The following is a 20,096-nucleotide window of genomic DNA, read 5'->3' as shown; positions in this document are numbered from 1 at the left end:
AAAAAACAGAAAAAAAGCATCTTGACCAATTTGTAAAGAACTTAATGATACTGACACTAATTGGTGGCAAATTTGACAGGTTATAGATAAGTGAGTTGTCTCTGTTGAGGAGGAGTTCTGTGGATCCATTTTTCTGTACTCCTTTCCATGCCAATCACTGAAAATGCTGGTGAACTGGCCCAGCTGAATTGAGCCATTGAAGGGGAGAGGAGGGAATTAATTGTGTTCTCTTGCATCTTTTCCTACTGCCAAAGAAAAGCACTATTGTCCTCCTTGAAGAATTCCCTTTCAGCCTTAAGGATCTCTGCCAACTCCATTGAGAAAGTCAAACTGCATATCCAAGTGGAAGTAAGGGGGTGGTTCACATCCAGCTTTGTTCTTGGGGGATGGGATTGTGATGACTATAAATATAAGTATCACTGAGCATCACATTTTCAGTTTATTTTAAAGGTAGCTTTAATGAAAAATGAGAAACATGAAAGAAAGAGTAAGAAAGGAAAAAGAGTAAGTATAAATGTATAGCCTGAATAAAAGTTACACTGAATGCTATTTATAAGGTTGTCTATGTATGCATGGTATGAAATTGCACTTATTAAATGCATCAGGGGCTCTGAACCACAGAGAGCAATCTTATCTGGAGTAATAATATAAATGTCCACTTTCACAGATGAATGCTTGCATTGGATTTTTTTAAAATCACTTTCCTTAATGTGACCTAATTAAGTGTGTAAATTAAGAAAGATTTTGAGTCATAAAAATGTCAAATTTCAAATATAACTTATTTGAGGATTTCAAGATAGCCCACATAAAAATGCAAAAACTATTCGGTGACTCCCCCCAAAAAGTAGACATTAGCTTAGTGTAATTTCCATGAGGAGCTTGGGTAAGTTGACTGGATGATCAGGGCTAGAATACATGAAATTTTAAGAAAAATTTAACATCACTCTATAAATGAAAAAATGAATTTAAATTTCAATACTGAGATTGTCTGAACTCAGTTAATATGTAGCATCCTAACTGGCAGGTAAGAGTTCATATGGGCAATGTTAAATCACTTTAAGGTGAGAAAATATCTACCTACTTTTTAGAAACCAAAGACCACATACTCTAGAAAATTCTGCTGCAGATACTTGCTACAAGGATATACCTATCCAAACCAAACAGATAGAATGTTATATTCATTGGAGTAAATGTTTTCTGAGCTCTTGGCACTTGTTTTATGGAAGGACTGGAAGAGAACTAGTCTGTACTTTTATTCACTGTTCTAGTTTGATTTCATTTTCCTACACTTCCTACAACAAGGGCTTTTTGTGTGTATGTATTTGTGTGTGTGTGTGTGTGTGTGTATAAGTCTAGGCAACTAACCCTACAGAAAACCTCTAAAAACACTAGATAAGTATAGTATAAACTGTGAAATGCATAAGCCAACAGTTTTATTTGGTAATAAATTCAATCGTATGGCATAATTGCCATATGGCATAATGGATTTTGTTTGTTTATCTATGCTTCATTAAAGTGAGCTCCCAGCATTTTTTCTTTGTCTGTGAAAGATCTATTATAAATATGACTGGAAGCCAAGCAAGGTAAAACATACACATACACCTTTAAATTAACTTCCCAACTTGTCATAGTTTTTGCAAAGCAAGAAGCCAAAAAGTATGATAATATTCAATTGAAGAGTGACCTGAACATAGTATCAAAATTTAAGCAAGCTTCTAAATACACACACACACACACACACACACACACACACACACATATATATAGCACTGCAGCACCTTGACACCACAACCTATTTATCCTGAATACCTTTTCCTAACAAGTAAATTTCTGGATGTCACCACAATTTATCAGGGTCAGCATCTGAATGTAGAACAAGTAACTTATTTAAATTAGTTTAGTTGCTCAGAAAAAAAGCTATATGACCTGGCATGCATCATATGAGTATTAATTTAGTTGTGCTTAGGATTTAAAACATCTTCTTTGCAGTAGCAGGTGGTTTATAGCAGTGAATTAAAGCACAAACTGTGTAAGATCATGTTTAGAATATATCAAGTAAGAAACAGAATGTCCTTTCATCCAGGCTGTAATGGATAGAAAAACAAAAGGCTTCCATCTCGAAATCCATTATTGGCCTAAAGCCTTATAAAGTTTAGGAGTTTTTTTTTTTTTTCTTTTTTCTTTTTCTTCTTTTTTTGAAAGTTTGCTTCTTGATTTGATTTTTGATGATGGTATTGTTATTATCATCACCATTTAATCAGCTGTATTTGGATCTCCCGGGTCTTAACCAGGAATAAAATGTATGATGTATGTACATATTTTCTATAAGCAGTCATCTGTGGGAGCTAGCTTATAATTGTTATAATCAAAACATCCTTCTCCTCAGCATCATGAAAGCTACCACTGCATTAGTAAGGCAAGCTTATTTATCTGTATATAAATTTTACTCCCTTTAACAAACTACATATGACTATTAAAATATCTTTCACAACCTGAGCAAGAGTGGGACACCATCTCTACTAAAAATAGAAAACAATAGCTGGGCGTGGTGGCATGCACCTGTAGTCCCAGTTACTTGGGAAGTGAGGCAGAAGGACCCTGCAGCCCAGGAGTTAGAGGTTGCAGAGAGTTATGATGACACCATTGCACTCTAGACTCAGAAACAGAGTGAGATACTATCTCCATAAAAAAATAAAAATTATATATATATATTTCAAATGGCATTTAGATTAGTCTATATTATCTAATATAAGATAAATGAATGCAGGACTTTCTACTCACTAATAAACTAGCAAAAAATATAGGGGTCATGAACCAAAATATAGAGCCAAGTAGACACCGAAAAACTGTCCAAATAAGAAGTAGGGCTGACTTACAACAGGAAAATGACAAAAATTCATTTGTTTCTTCTTAATTCAGGAGTAGCCCTTAGACCTAAGCATTGATTGGCCAAATGATGCAATCTATTCTGAGAGGTGGAGCCCACATATTTTAGAGTTATTTAAGCAATGATTTGTAATGTTCTTTAAATAACTAGGATATGCTATGGTGGAGTGAGCCACATACATAGATTTAGGGCTTCCAAGAATTGTGCAAAAATGATTAGGAAAATACTATACCAAGTAGTCCTGAGTAGGTTGGGCTGGAAATATTGGATTTTAAACACTTTAGTGACCTTTTGTTTCACATTACTAGATCTTCCATGGTCTGTTTTTTCAGAAAATAAATGCAGAAAACAAAGATTATATATGTGTATTCCTCTTGCTCTGTAACTTGATATGCCACTTCTTTAATAATCTAATACCATCCCTAAGAACAAAAATGTTGAAATTCCTGAAGAATTTAAGACTTTCTATTGTTTCTCAAGCCTAAATATGTTGTGTGTGAATTAAAAGTAAGTCTTCTACATTCTGTTGCATATCGTGTGCATGCATTAAAAGGTAATAATACAGGCCTGTGTTAATGTCCTGTAGAAGGCTGATGGTGCATCCTGAAAAGGCATTTATTTTGTATTATTGTCCTTATCTGAGGCTACATGCAATCTATAATCAAATGTTTAACATCGATTTTTCTTTTTGCACAGGCCACCCATGTGAATGCAGATACTGTCCATTATGCATGTGAACCACTGATAGCCTTCATGACTAATCCCTGGAATTTGGCATTAGAAGCGAGGGTTTAATTCCTTTTGGTGCCACAACAACTTTGCTTTACTTATCCAGACCTTCCTCCTTTTTTCCCCCTCTCCTTTAATCCTTGTACCTCCCAATCTTAAAGATCCAGTTCAAAGCGTCACTTTTTCTGTAATTATCTCTAACTCTTCCCTTTCACAATAAACTCAATTTCTCTGTCATTATTGCTTATAAAGCTCTTCATGCATAGCTCAATCACATTCCATCAGTTGTTTAGTCACAGGAATACTTCATCCAGTATGATAAAAATTAGGTCTCATTAATATTTGAGTCTGCAATGTCAAATTTTAGTTCCTTTTAAAATACTTGCTGAAATAAATTAATCATACTTTTTCTCACTTATATCATACTTTAGAGTTTTCAAATTACTTTCTAATGTATTGTGATGCAAAATATAGAAATTCTGCAATAAGGAACCAGCATATTATTTTTGTTGACAGCTGAAAAATACCTTATTTTGAGGAAATCACTTGGGCTACTATAGAGGAAAAGGGACTAGAGTTACTATTCCATTGAGAAGGAACATTCCATTGTTAACAAAATCTACCTACTCATTAATCTCTTTAACAAGTACTGACTTTTTAGCATATACTAAGCAAGATTCTGGAGACACAAATTAATGACAAAGTTAGTCCTTCAAATGACTCAGAGTAGAGAGGTGGGACAGACACAGATATACAAAGCTATAATACATCATCATCATCACTTTCAGGATATTTCTTTACATAAATATTTACTTCATAAAATTTGGAAATTATTATAAAGTATAAAAATTTATATACATTATAAATTTTGCAACTATGATTTATTTAGACTATAAAATGTTGTATGGGATGTACTTTTCTTGCCCCTCCTGGATGATCCAACTATTTGTCCCTCAAGCAGACAGTGAGAACGAGCTGTCGTTTTAAAATGTGTTGAACCTGCAGGCCTCATGAGTTACTGTACTGGGATTGGGAAAATTTGCTCTGTGTTCTGCCAGAGAATTACAACATATTGCTGCCTGGAGCAATGTTAACTTTTAATGTCTCTGTTGTGTGTTGTGGTATCTTAAGCTTTTTTTCCCCCTACACCATACAGAATAATTACAGTATTTTTCTTTGCCCTTTTTCACATTACTTTGTATCACTTTTACTAGTCTTCTTTTACATATTATCAGTGATCTCAAGAGAATGCTGCTTAAAAGTATACTTATTCAAGAATTTTTGGCTAGAAAAAGTTTTCGTATTATAGCAATAAATAGAATTTTCTTGATGACAGATCATATGATTGTTTCTGTCTCTGTAAGGAAAATCTTTTTGTTATAAAATGGAAAGTAGTCTGCATTTGATAGTGCAAAATATTTGGCATTATGTTGGTTTTGCCATTGAATAACCATATACCATCTTATAGAAATCATGTAACAAACTTGTGCCTCAACTTTTTTACCTATCTCTAGATATTTTTTGTTTGTCAGTTTTGTTGTGTTTTTTTTTTAATGGTATAGTTGGTTATGATGAATATACCCTAAATGTATTGTTTTAAAGAAGAACATGCATCTATCTTAAAATGGCCAAGTTGATTTATTGACTAGACCTTTATCCAGCTCCTATTATATGATCCAGATTCCTGATTTCTGTCTTTCTTTTTTTCCTTATTTATAAATAAATGAATTACAGATGTGACAATGCCAACTGCAATAAATGAAGTGGATGTATAAATAATAAAATATAGCATTTAATTGTAAGCACTGATCATTTTCCTTGCATGGTAGAGATGCCTGAGAAAAAGGAACAATATCTTTGGAATGCCTTCATTTTTTTTGGCATGTTATACACATTTGCTAGTTTATTACAAACAATAACTTCATGAAGCATGTATTCTCTCCATTTTACAGGTGAGAAAGTTAAGGCTCAGTGTGAACTAGCATTTAGGAAGCAAAGAATCCTATTCAGCTCAATGTAACTTTATCTTACCAGACAGTTCTCCAGGGAAATCAGATAAGTAATATTGTTTTTAATATGTAGATAAGTTTACCCATGAAATTAATTTTATTGTTTTGGAGAAAAAAGTCTGACTTTGTTGGTGACGCAAATATTGAAAACAGTTACTCCGTAGAGCTAATAAAATTTAATATTCAGATTTCCTAAGTTTCTTTTAGGTTTTCTCATTCATTCCCTCATTGGCATATTAACATAATCACTTTTAAATTTGCCTGAGTCCTCCCTTCAAATTTGGAAGAACAAAATCTACTCATCTCTCTAGATATGTTGCAGCAAAGAACCTTATTCTACCCATTTTTGTATTATTACCTGATTTACAAAAGTTAAGTTTCCAGAGCAGAAAACAAATAAATAGATTTCCACAGTTTGCTACTTTCAAGCGGACATATATGGCAGCATATTTCCTACAAGTAATGCTGAGAGATGCCCAGAGCTTCATCTTTTCCTGTACTAGCCTATCCCCAGTTAGAGTCAATCAAGACTTGGCTGTGCTCCAACATAGCAACTCTATTCACATGATTAAGGCAAAGAAAGATGCTCCCCATCCTTTATAAACATACACACGGTTGGATAGAAAACCTTCTATGTTTTTATATCTTTCATTTTAAGCACTATCTTAAGCCCTTCTTTGATTTTCTTTTATTCAGATATGTATATTACTAAAGTAATTTTATGATACTCATCATTGGCTAATATGATTATTAAGCTCTCAAAGTATGATTAGGAAAGAGTTTGTGCTTACAACTAAATGTAATATTTGTCATTCCATTCTTATTTAATCTAAATAAAATTTGAGATATTAAAGAATAGGATCTGAATATTGAGAAAAATCAAGTTTCAAAGAAATGATGAAAAAAATTCAAATAAGTTAGTTGATTTCTCTACTTTCTTTCATAAAACACTGTGTAACAGGAGATTATAAAATGTCTATTATTTATATATATATATGTTAATACGTACATTATTTCAGATTAATTAGTAAGATGCTCAGTACTAAGGAATCTCCACAAACAGTACCTTAATTCACAAAAATATGCATCATCTGAAGAGTTAAAGGAAAACTTAACAAAATGCTTACTATCATGTCTGGCTATGACTGAATATAAATATTTCATTGTAATTTACCAATTATTTTCAATCATAACTTTTTTGTTTGTTTTTAAATACTAAATAATAAAGAACCCATGATTTCAAAAGAGTATAATATATGCACTCTTCAACTACTAAATATTGTCAAAGCAGTGTCACCCATAGTATGCCATATTGCTATCAACTGGGGATAAGGAAGATCAAACTGAGTTTTAAGTATGCTCAGGTTTCGCTATTCATGAAAAATAAATAAAAAGATGAAAACTCTAAACTTAACTGGATAAATTACTAGTGAAAGTATCTCAGACATAGTAAGCATATATATTTATTTGAAGAATTTAATATACACTTAGTGAAAACCCAACATGTATATGGGAATATTATAGGTGTAATAAAAAATAAGAGAAAATAAATAACCTGCTTTCTTTCCTCAAGCAGCTTACAATCTTGTGAAGTAGAAAAACATGTTAAAAATTAATTCTGTAACAAGGTAGACAGTCCTATGGGGCTTTTTAATCAATTCTTTGCTGTAAAACAATAAACATATTGTTGGTTGCCCAGTATTAATTTATGACAGACTCAAAGCACTTTTCAAGCAACATTGTTCTTTATTAAATTTCATAACCTAACACCTATCAGCATATCACCCTACTTTTCTGTGGTATTATTTGTTGGTGTAGATCATTGACCTCACAAGGCAATGCTTCTCTTTTGCCTTGATTAAATTTCGGAGGAGGAAGAGGAGATAAGAGAAAGTAAAAGGAGTTTTGTTTTGAAATACATAGTGAATTAGAAGCAGTGGGAACAGAAGGAGACTTTGGATTCTCTGGGATTTTAAATCTCCTACCCCAACTCCCACCCCATAACCATTGCTGTCCAAAGTAGATTTCATCTAACCTGGCAGAGGAATAAATTGTTCAGGAAGCCGTATACCTGTGAGGCTAGATGTATTTCTCTCTTGACAAAGAGATTTCTGTGTCCCTTTTGTGTGATGCATTCACGTTAATGACATGAATGTATTTGTTTTCACCTCATTGGATTTCACTAATTTAGCTATGCTCAAGCTCCAGATGGGTCCTGGTACAGCTTCCTAAATTAACACATTAGGAGTGTGACTTATTAAGTTATCATAGCTTGTGACAAGCCTGGAACTAGAACCCAGGTCATTTGGAAGGAGAAGGAGGCTCCTGGTCTTGGAGTCAGTGCACAGTGCACAGTGCACAGTGCAAATCCTAGTTCTGCAACTCATGAATCCTCTGAGTTGGGGCAAAGTCTTTCAGCCTCAGTAAGTTTCCTTCCCTGCAAAATTGGAGTGCTCAGAGATGTGTGAGAATTTCATGGAAGAATGGATGTAAAGTGTCTCTCTGACACAGAGAAGATACTCAGAAAACGTTTACCTGTTTTTCCTTCCTAGCTTTTAGATCGGTACTCTCTTCAGTCGACCATTGGGCCTCATAGTGATGTGAATTTCAACCTGTGGAGTTATGTATTGCAGCCTGAGTACAGAGCATGTGTGTCACTTTTGCCAACAGAAAGTTAGTACAAGATTATAAGGGAGAAATCCCCCATACCCACACTGTATGGGTATGGAGGGCATGGCTGAAATTAAGAGCTCTATGACTTTACCTGGTCTGACGTAGAAGGGAACAAAACTATGGCAGACAAGGAAGAATCTCTCTTCCTCCTTTTGTTGTAGAAAATAATAAGCTACGAATTAAAATACAGCACAATTTTGAGCACAGCATATGTGAATAAGCAGAGAGGACCAAGAACTACACATTTTTGAATTTTTGTCACTAATCTGTTTTGTTATCAATAAATATCACCATCATCCAGTTTAAGCTGCAATTGGAATTTATTTCTTAGTTTTGAACTCAATAAAATATAGATTATGTGCACCTCTTATATATTCAAATGTACTTGTCTCTCCTATATTCTTACTTGTTTTCGGTTAATTTGTTTTGGATTGACATTTTCACAGTGTCTTGCTTTATTCTACCCTTTATTTTGACTAACTGCCAACTATAGCGTTCTTATAAAAAATTCTTCTTTATGAATATGTATGTGTATCAAATGCAGCTCACATTTATCAAGTGCTTATCACATGTTCTTCATTGTTTTGTGTTACTTGTACTAACTCATTTAATATTTCCAGTGGCCTGTTAATATCCTCATTTTTCAGATGAGAAATATGAAGTGAAAAAGGTTAAAAAAACACCCAGTTACATCATATAAGTAGCGGTACTAAGTAGTAGTGGTCAGAATTCAAATTTATACCAATGTGTTCCAGAGCCTGAGATTTGAGCCACTATGCTGTAGTAGGTTATTATACTAAAGCTATTTCATTTTTAATTTAACTATCTCAATCAACCCATAGCATTGTTCTTCAGTAAACTGTAGTATACTCATAAATAGAATGAAACTTTATTTCTTTTAAATAAGCACTCATTAGATCAGTATAGTGAAAATATCAATTTATAAATATATGTGTTTTTATAGTTGTTTAAATATGGAAACAATGCAATACATAGTGGTTAGATGTCACGGATAATTCCCAAAAGTTTGTTTAACTTATTAGTAATTAACTAATTATGGATTAAGGCATTAATGATTCTGTATATTGGCAGCATGGAGGCAGGCATGGCCAAGAAGAGAATAAACAAGTTTCCTTATTTTGAGGAGAAAAAGGGCTGACTCAAGGCAAATTTTTAAAATAGTTTAAACTATTTTGTCGTTGCAAAGTTTGGAAACTTTGGGACTTCCCAGATATCCTTACTGTCTTTCCGCTGTTTTAGGCCATGGTGTTTCATTTCCATGGCAATCAAGGTTTTTATTTCCTTGAGTCCATTGTCCTTTGCTATGGGTTAGGTGGGAAATAATGGAATTATGCAGAAAATAATAGATAAATTATCATTGCCCTATGATAGACCCAGAGATATTTGTATTATAAAAGCAGATTTATTACTGAAATTAATATTAAATTAATTGAATTTGGTCTCTAGTAATGAGAGACAAACCCAGATGCCCATGGAGGCAGCTTTTCTTCTAGCTTCATGAGAGGTTGACTCACCTGACCTGATGAACTCAATGGAAGAACAGTTTGAAAGGGTGTTTTCTGAAATTATCCCCACCCAAGGTCACTTTATGAGCATGAAATTATAGCTGTACACAGTTGTCCAAATGTTTCTGTCTCTTGATCCCTAATTATATCACAAGGGCAGTGAATCTGCTCCTGGGAGTATTTTTCCTGTGACTTGTCTAGCTATACCTAGCCTAAGCATACTTCTCTGCATGAAGATGGAAGTTTGGGAGACCTTGGTGGTGATTCTTTCCCTGATAACCCACTGCAGAGTACTTGCGTGTGTGTGGGTGTGTCCCCTCTTGGCACTACAACAGAACAAAGGCTTGTGCTATGGGGAAGGACATTTTAGGCATGCCCAGTTACTTCAGCTATCTCTGAATTCAATTTCAAGATTTTCTGTATTTGAGATACACACACACACACACACACATGTATATATATATACATATAAAGCCATACTTATTCTAATTGTACTAGTGTGGATACCAACAGCTAATGCCATCTTTTGAAAAGGAATTAATTCTTGGGACAAGAGCACTTTATGGTCCATAAGGGTAATTGGCAAATCAGTTGTTTATAAGTCTGTCATTTTGTTAATGAAGGGAATGCTTCTATAATTTTTTTTTCCAGATGAACTGGATGTTCTGGGATCTTTTTAGCAACACTTGTTTTTGCCAAATAGGACGGTATTACAGAGGTATTCTCATCAAAGTAATTAGGTTGCTAGATAGACTCTGCAGGTGGCAGTTAATGTGATACATTAGTTAAATTGTAGCCCCAAAGGCTTATGGGAATCAGAATTGCAAACACAGCCTGAGTTCCCAAGTCCCATGAACCTACCCCTCCCTTTAGGCTGTACCTCATCTATAGTGAGAGGGAACATTGTAATAACAAGTCATCACCATAAGGGTATGAGCAGATTCTACTGGAGAAAACGCTGCTGTAAAGACAGTCAGTGTTTAGAGAAGCACATTTGGATATGCTGGAATTTTTCCACAACCCCCGGACATGCCAATCAAAGGCAACACAATGCTGGTATCTCTGAGTGACACTTCAAGCTGCATTCATCAGCAACCTGCCTCATTCAAAGTCAATGAAGAGACAGGACTTACAAGCCCACACTGAAAAGTTATTGAAATGTGACTGACATCTCAAAGAAACGGTGTCAAAGGGTCCACATGACCTGGGTGCTGAAACACAGCAGGGTTAATCAAAGTTATGGCAGTTGGGTACCACAAAGACCTTCCTTAGGTTTTATTTTATTTTTTTTTTCATTTTATTTGATTCATATCACTCAGTGGGGTTATTATCACCCTTTTACTCCCAGTTTGTATTATTTGTTGTAAACTTTTGCTTCCATTAAAGTGTGGACGATAGGAAGTCGAGTTTCTGTTAAGCCTTGTGGATAAACGATGATGTTACATGCATTTCCATTGCTTGAATTCCCCTAGGAGATCTTGAGTTTCCACCGTTATGTTACAATATGAAGTGCCTCCTGGGAAGGAGGATGGAGCAGCTAGTAGTCTACAATCCTGCTCAAAGAAATTTCAGTGGTACATGAGTTTAACAATTTGCTGAAACCATAACTACTCTTAGAAAGGGTCAGAAGGGGATAGTAGAGGTAAGTTTGAGCTTAGTCTATCTAATCATTTTGTCTCTTCCCAAAGGCAGACATATTCTCCTGTTTGGTCCTAATCACTTAATTACTGGAAATTTATTTTTTTTTAACTTGATGACACCTCAGGATAGAAGTCAATCCTCTGATAAAAATTTGTTGTGACATTACTATTAATAATGATTATAAACAATCCTGTTATATTTCTATTTTATGCTTAAATGTTTCTGTGGGTTTTCTTCTATGTTGTTATAAAGTACAGAAGACATACCATGTGACAGTGAATATAGCTTATAACCTTGCCTAACAAAAGAAGAAGAAAGAGGAAAACAAAACCCCTTTGCAATGAACAGAATCTGGCAAATGCTATAATTATGTTCATGGTAATTATGCCCACAGTTTAAAAAGTGCAAGCAATTATGAGTTTTGTTTACACATGTTAGACAGTACAAATGCATGATAAAAGTAATATGCATGAAAAATATATATGTGTGTGTGTTTCAAACCAATGTTCTAGCTTTATTCAACTCTATATTTTGGGCCCAATATTTCTTGGACTTTTTTACCTTGTGAATTTATTAGTATATAGGAATGAGTCACTGCTTAAAACAATATACTCATGAATTTTAACAAGATTGTCTGCTAAGGACACAATCATCTGCTCTTACCTAGAGTCAAATATCTATATCTATATCTATCTATCTATCTATCTATCTATCTATCTATACACACACACATTATATAGGTAAGAATCAAATATATATTATGGAGAGTATATATATTCTCTATAGCTAAAAGAGCTAGAAAAAATTTGTTTTTCATTCTTCTAGACAGTTCTACTACAAAATTAGTGAATAAGTGTTAGGTCTGATAATATCAAATAAATTATATATTCTGGATTCAATTCACAATTCATATTAAAGTCTTTCAAAATAACGCCAGGAAAAAAGTAAAAGAAAAATGACAGTAAAATTACTACATTCCTTATTATTAATTATTTTAAAAATCTTAAAAAAGGACTTAGACTTGGGAAAGATCACCTTGGAAAGAAAGTATATCAAACATGATAGGAATGGACTTTTCTTTCACAAAGAATAATGGTTTAATGTTTAATTAATCTTATCCATTTCTGCATTTATGGGAAGGCAGAGAAGAGTCTGCTTTATAATGTAGAAAATTAAATATTAAAACCTTGGTGCCTACCAGACTTACATTTTCTTATTATGAATGAGCATTTTCACTTTCTGCACACACAAAGAAAGAAACAGGAGACAGATGTAGTCACTTAGCTCTTCAGTAAAGGATTATTTCAATGTGTCTCTGATACCATCTTGCTACCAGAAACAAAATACATCCAAGAGGAATATGTATTTAAAATCAAAACAAAAAAATGCAAAGCTATTAGATAACTATCATAGATAATATATGTCTTTAATTCTAAATGTAGCAAGTAAGGTAGTTCTACAGTCTTTTATTCCTGTATGAATTATCTAAAATTAATAGGTCTAGTACTCCAAAAATGGCATATTGCTTAAAGGATATTATAATAGTTTTAATATTCTATAATGCTTTTTTCAGTGAGGAAATGAAAGTAAGATATCAATTAAAATAATAAAATGCTGATAGATTAAAATACAGACATAACAAAAGAGAATAAAGAAGAAAAGATCAGATACTCTAAATTGGTGCATATTTACTGTACTTATAGCTTAGGCCAGGTACCACATTTTTTAATTAAATAGAAAATTTAGACTTACATTTTAAATTATAATTGGACCTTTGGTCTCCAGTTTACTACTATCACAAAATGGGGGTTATAGAAGGGATGAAGGAAGTTGCTATTAAAGGAATCCTACCTCTTTAGAGATGGAGTCATCCCCACTGATCATGGGAGACAGTTTACCTCTCTCTGACTGGTTATTGCTGCAGGAAAATTGACTTGAAAGAAAAATAAGGCACGCTTTACCAACATCTTTCCTAAACTTATAAGGTTAACACATATGATTAAAATAGCAAATTCTGCCAAGTTTTTGTAATACATTTCTGAACTTTTGACATCTTAACTTCTAACCTTACAGTTCATTGCTACTATAATTATACCAGGTCAGAAAATATCACGTTCACAAAATCTGGGTGATATGATAGTTTTCAATATCACTTGTTAGAAAACATTAATAATGATTACGGAGAAATGTAGCAAAAACAAAATGGAGAAAGTTCAGAGAAAGTTTGGGAAATATATAAAATGAAAAACAACAACTAAGAGCATGTCTTCATCTAATTTTCACAGAACTTTCAGTTTCTATCTCAATGGTTATCTTTGGCTGCAACAGCAGCTCAGCATGGACTTTATGATTTTACCTGAGATATGTGCTTCTCAGACAGAGATTATTACTATAAGTATATAATTTCAGTTTCAATAGACATTGTAATACCCCACATAACCCTGTCCTTGTTCTGATAATAGAAGACTACCTTTGATAAGAGCTCAACTCCTGCTCACACATCCATCTGCACATTTGACTATGAGACCTTACACCAAGTCAGTTGAAGGCCTACCTGGAACTTCTGCTGCTGTTACCTGTTATCAGGAAGCAGGTGCTTTCTCTTCATAAGGATTACAAACGTAAGTGTCTAGTTTAGTTTAATTATTTACCAAGTTACTTTATGTACCTTTGGATATGACTGAAGTTTTTACTGTTAAGTTTAAAAAAAGGATGAAGAATCAGAGAATTAGAAAATTAAAGTTGGTTTTCTCATCTATGGAAACAAGGAAAGAATGGATATTAGTTGAACTTCGGTTTTCATTTCTTCCCAATGAGCAACCAATGCTCCCATTGAACTATGTTCCTGTACTTTCCGACTTCCGAGAATGTATTTGGATCATTGGAAATCTGCTCCCCATTCTACCTGTGTCCTTCCCCCAGGTCTGCTCACCTTCCAGTCCACAATTAAAAGGCTATACTATACCTTCCAAGAAATTTTTTTCTGATTTCTCCAGCTAGATATTTCTTAGGTGGGTTCACAATTGAGTTTACTTCCTGGTATGTATGCAAACAAAAAGTACAGTTCAAAGATTTTCCATTTTCTCCATGTTTAAAGCAATAGCTTAAATTAAGATGTAGAAGGCATATGTGCCAAATAGAACATATCACATAGTTCATAACAACAAAGGCAGATAACATCAAAAATTAAAAAATAATTTTAACAGACTGTAATAGGGGGTGGGAATTAACAAGATAAATGTTAGTAGTAATTTACAAAAATTACAGAACATAGCATTAAAAAATAAATGAACTTTAAATATACGACTACAGACATGGTTGACAAAGCATCTGTCAAAAATATCGAGGTCCTTAATGTATTATGAGATCAATCGGATTCAAGAATTCAATACAAAGTGTTATGTCAGACAGAAAGAAAATGTTCCTCATTCTCTCTTCTAGTTAAAACTCTATGCATTCCTCAAGGCCGTGCTCAGATCCAATTATGTCCAAGAAGCCTATTCTGACCACTTTACGTGTTTCCTGAATTCCTGCAATGCTCATTTTATGTACTGGAGTTTAAAATGCCATCTTCTTGTAAGATATTTCAGTGATGCTCCTCAAAAGATAAATTAAAAAAGGTACCCAAAGCATGAGAAACAAGACTTCAAAAATACTCTGACACTGCCAGACTATTCATGGGCTTCCTATGCCCATATATGTATCAGATTTTTGAAAAGAAAGGTAAGATTGCAAAAATAAAATATAGAATAAATTTGAAATGTGGCTTCTAGATCTATCTACAATAACAAGAAGGGCACAATAAGCTGCTTCAAAATTTTGATGGGTCCTAAATTGGAGAAAAGTTGTTCCATCTACTTCTGTTTCAGGGGATAGAAATAGGGACAACAGACAAAAATAACATAGAAGTGGATTTTAGTTTTATTTATAACTGAAGCTCCATAATGAAATATGCTTTCTTTAAAAATTTATGAATTTCATATATCTGAATACATTTGCATAGAGGCTGAATGAGTCTGTAAGGAATTCTGAATTGGAATTCTTATATTGCTTGAAAAGTTGGATTATATGACTATAGGTCGCCTTCTCCTCTACCATTCTATAATTTCAAACCTAAATTCTATGTCATAATGTTAGAGAAAAAGACAACCCTTTTCATTAGTTTAGTGCACTATAGAACCCTGGTCTGTATCAGAGGAAGATAAAAGATTTGCCTAAGAGGAGAATTGGAACAAGCCCAGGTTCCCTGGCAGGCAGTTTGTGTTTTATCTAAATGACTGAATTGCCTCTTCTTGTGTCCTTCATCTAGAAATGAAAGGTTATTAAAAAAAAAAAAAAACACATTGCTAAGAAAATATCTTAATAGTCAAGTCTTGACTCTTCACACAATGAATTAATCAAAAGTAATACTAAAAAGAGTGACTGTTTCATGTACTAATTTAGTTTAGGAATATATAGAAGTCTTATGTATTCTTTTAGGAAGTCCACAGGAAGGGTAGAATAGGAAAGACTTCTACCTAAAAATGACTATAAATGTTTATAGACAGATAGGTTTCATTTAAAAAATTTATTAAAGCAGGTCTTGAAGACTCCCACTCATAATCTCATTCAAAATCAGTAGCATTTTGATGACTTTAAAATTATGTATATCCAATAATTATGTTTGATGTTGAGCAATTTAACTTCTTATAAAGGTGATTATTTTTTATTAAATCCTCTAAGATTGCCCCCAAGTGTTTTAGATAAAACTATGCAAGTCAATGTTGACAAAAATATTCAATTTAAAAAACAAAAGCTCTTATGGTTGTATCTTGTTCTTTTCCCTTTTTCAATATAGCACAGATCAGGATTCAGAAGAATTTAAAATTCAAAACACTCCCTGAGGTTTTTAGATATAGGTCATTTCATTTAGATAAAAACACAAACTTGTAATAAGTGATATAAATCACCCTTTATCACAGAATTAGCCATTTTAATAATCCAGAATAAGCTGTTCCTTTTGGCACTCTAATTCACCATGGTTCATACACATAGTCTTCCCAAAGGGACCTGGAATCACTAGCCCTCCTGTTCACGCAGAATTAAGGTGACCCCAGAGAATCAGAGTCATTGAAATTTTGGTTCCCTCTTGCAGCATTTTCCTCTAAACATGTGCATTCTTCTTTATTTAAAGCTTGCCCACCCCCACCCCCTTTCTTTCTTTTTTCTTTATATTCAAAGGAACATTTTTAAGGAATCCAAGGCTGAGTTGTGGGGTGGCTTGCTGCTACAGTACATCTGAAAATACTGCTAAACAGCAGCAAATACACACCTACAAACATGCATCAGAGCAAACAAGCCATCTATAAATACACTCCAAGAGCTTTTAAAACAATGCAAAAATGGCATCTGGCATGAGTAACATGGCAGTTTAAACTCCTTGACTCTTCATCCAATTTTATGTTTAAAACTCTTTCAAACAACTGATTACTTAAAGAGGAAAATAAATCATGTTGTGTTAGTTGATTTTTGTGCTATAGCAACTAGAAAGATGTAGTTAAGAGGTGGCAATGAAATGTAAAAAGAAAAAAAATTTCCAGCCTCTTATATAATATGCTTAGGTTTATGCAAATCATTTCTAAGTAGGGAAGATTAACATTAACTATTATTGTGAATAATAATGTATTTCATTGAATCTACAATGCCATCAATTATACAATGTACTATGATTTCCTATGCCATTAAAAATTATCAAGTACTTTTAAGATGCCATTGATTGTAAGATTTAGCAAACTTTCAGAAATATCAAAATGTCTGTTGTGAATTGATAAAATTTATTTAAAATATTTTGTAGTATGTGTGTATTTATTTGTTGCTATTTAATAAAGCTATGACTTAGGGGAGGATAGAAGCTCTTGGGTGATGTCATAGCTCAAACTAGACATTCAGTTTCAGAGCATAGCTTGGAAAATAACATAATGTAAACTCCAATTGCATATATTCAATTTATATTTTCTACATCTCCCTCCATTTTCTTCCTATAGGTCATGTTTTATAAGGAGTTTTTTTCTTTTCTTTTTCCTTTGTCAACCTTTCTTACTTTGATTCACATAAAACTTGAGGTTTTCTAAAATGACCATGTTGAACATCTAACCATTTTACTAGATAAGGTGACTTCACAATAAGAACACTAGTGGGTAGTGTTTATGAGATGCCAACAAGTAGTGGTTTATAAATGGCAGAGTTCTGAGGGGAGGGATGGAGAACGAATATATGGACAAGGAGAATTTGAAAACACACGCAGTAAACTTTCAAGGAGTAATTAAACCAACAAAATACTCTTGGAGAAAAGTACAAGTGGGAGAATGTGTACTACATTTGCAAAGTAAAGAGAGGGGTTGGCATGCTTTTCTATCAGATTTTTTGTTCTCATATACTACTATATTGGGCAATGGAATAATTAAAGACCTAGTAGTGTCTATTGCAGGGAATCTATGCTACCTTCATTTATGATAACATGCCTGTTCCCAGAAAGCAAAAAAGGGCCCCTCTGATAAGTCTGCTAAGGTGCCACCTCAGATATTACTATTTCTCTCTATCCATACGGAATATTCTTAAGCTTTTAAGTACAGCCATGCACCACATAATGACATTTTGTTCAATAATGGACCACATATAAGATAGTGTTCTCATAAGATTATAATACTGTATTTTACTGTACCAGGTATATTACAATTGCCTAAAATATTCAAAACATTTACATGCGGTAAAGGTTTGTAGCCTATGGACAACAGGCTATACCATATTGCCTAGGTGTGTGGTAGGCTATACCATCTAGGTTTGTGTAAATACATTCTATGATGTCCACACAATGATGAAATTGACTGATAATGCATTTCTCAGAATGTTTCTCGCCGTTAAACGATGAATGACTGTAGAAGTGAAAAGGTGGGGAATGAACCAGCTTTTCACTGCAGTACCTGTTTCTCTTCATTATGTTCTAGACCTGCCATTGGTCCTTTAGGTTTGTTGCATCATATAATGCTTAAGTAAGAAAATTTGGGAGGACAGCGTTTATACTTTGAAAATTCAATATGCTGTATTTAATTGTATCCACTATGAAGGCTAACTAAAGTATACATAAATGCTATAGTTTCTGATAGATAGTACTGTCAAATGCCTTGAAATGGAGACTAAAATTGCAGTCTGAATCAATTGCTTGGACCTTACCTTTATCTTTTACTAATGCTAGTTAATAATTATAATAATAATAGCCATAACATTAAAATCTCTGTGGCTCTATTTTCTCTCTCCCCAAATTTTACACAATGTGTCTATGAATAGAAGTCTCTATATAGTGATTTATGAAAATTAGTTATATTTATTTATTCTGCAGTATCACTTGTGTAGCAATGTGAGAAGCTAGGACTTTTCATTCATTCATTTTATTCAGTAAATATTTTATCATTGCCTATTCATAGAGCCAAGCCATAGTCAGGTAGTAATGTAAAGATAACAACTTGTTGGTTAATCTATTTAAATGAAATCTTTTCCATCAAAATCTCAAACTATAAGCTCAATGAAAGCACCAGCGTATCTATCACTATTTCCTCAGCCTGCTTTGTCAAGTGCAATTTTGTAAGTAAAAACTTTGGGATGATCCTCTCACTTCCATCATGAAGATGAAAATATAGCGTGAATTATCTTTGGCGATAAAGAGCAGTTACCAAAATAGAGATGACTCAACTTCTACACGGGAAAGCTGTGTTGTAATGGAAATTGGCTTTCAGCTCCTGTGACATGTAATTTTATAATACATTTTAGAACATTTAACCTATGCACATTTTTTTTCAGCTCTGTCTGAAATAGCGTGAGGTAGTGCTATTGTTACAGTGTCTACCGAAGCTACTTATGTGCTATTTATACACAGGAATAAAAGGGAATTCTTTCTTCACTGGTGGTCTCTTCCAGCTACTAAAAAAGCTGCTTGGCCTAAAAATGTCATCAACCACAGGGATTATTTGATTTTCTTTGTTCATAATCGATGACTTGGCTTTTCCTAAAAAGTGCATCTCAAAAAATGTCCCCCAAAAAGAGGAAAGAGGTTCAATTCCATGTGAAAAATTTCTGAAAATTTTTGAAGCTGAAAGGAATATCCATAAACAATGTGATTTCAGTCTTATTTTCAGTAGTCATGCATAAATCATGTGGTAAAGAAAAAAAATGTCTGATGACAGAGAGAGAGAGAGGTTTCTTACCTAAACTGATATTTGTAAGAATTTTTAGCAGATTGGGAAGATGTCCATTTTAGCTAAATAGAAAAATGCCCAAACTTCTTTATCATATGAAGTAGTTCTGAATCCCATTCACTATTTATTTGAGAGATTCTCAGCAAAGTACTCTGCTTGATTGATTCTCAGTGTCTTCCTGTATAAAACGGCAAAAACAATATATGCTCATTTCATTGAGTTGTTGTGAGGACTAAATGAACTGAAATATTTGGAATGTTCAGAACCTTGGCTGGCATACCACAAGCACACAATACATGGTGCCCATTATTCATGTGGGTTGTGTAAATTTCAGAAAAATTTCAAATTTGGTTGTAATGTTTTTGTTTATTCATTATTTATTTATAGTCTGGGCCACCTGTTT

At 33.5% G+C, this 20,096-nt stretch overlaps 1 protein-coding gene across 6 annotated transcripts in view; it reads right to left on the bottom strand.

Annotated features, from left to right (window-relative positions):
- PCDH9 (protocadherin 9) overlaps positions 1-20,096 on the bottom strand; it is an 864,876-nt gene that overhangs the window by 755,384 nt on the left and 89,396 nt on the right. The window lies entirely within an intron of this gene.

The sequence above is a fragment of the Microcebus murinus genome, chromosome 13, assembly GCF_040939455.1.
Source record: "Microcebus murinus isolate Inina chromosome 13, M.murinus_Inina_mat1.0, whole genome shotgun sequence".
NCBI classification, from domain to species: Eukaryota; Metazoa; Chordata; class Mammalia; order Primates; family Cheirogaleidae; genus Microcebus; species Microcebus murinus.
Note: the sequence above shows the minus strand (reverse complement) of the source record. Positions and strands in the feature narration are given on the sequence as shown.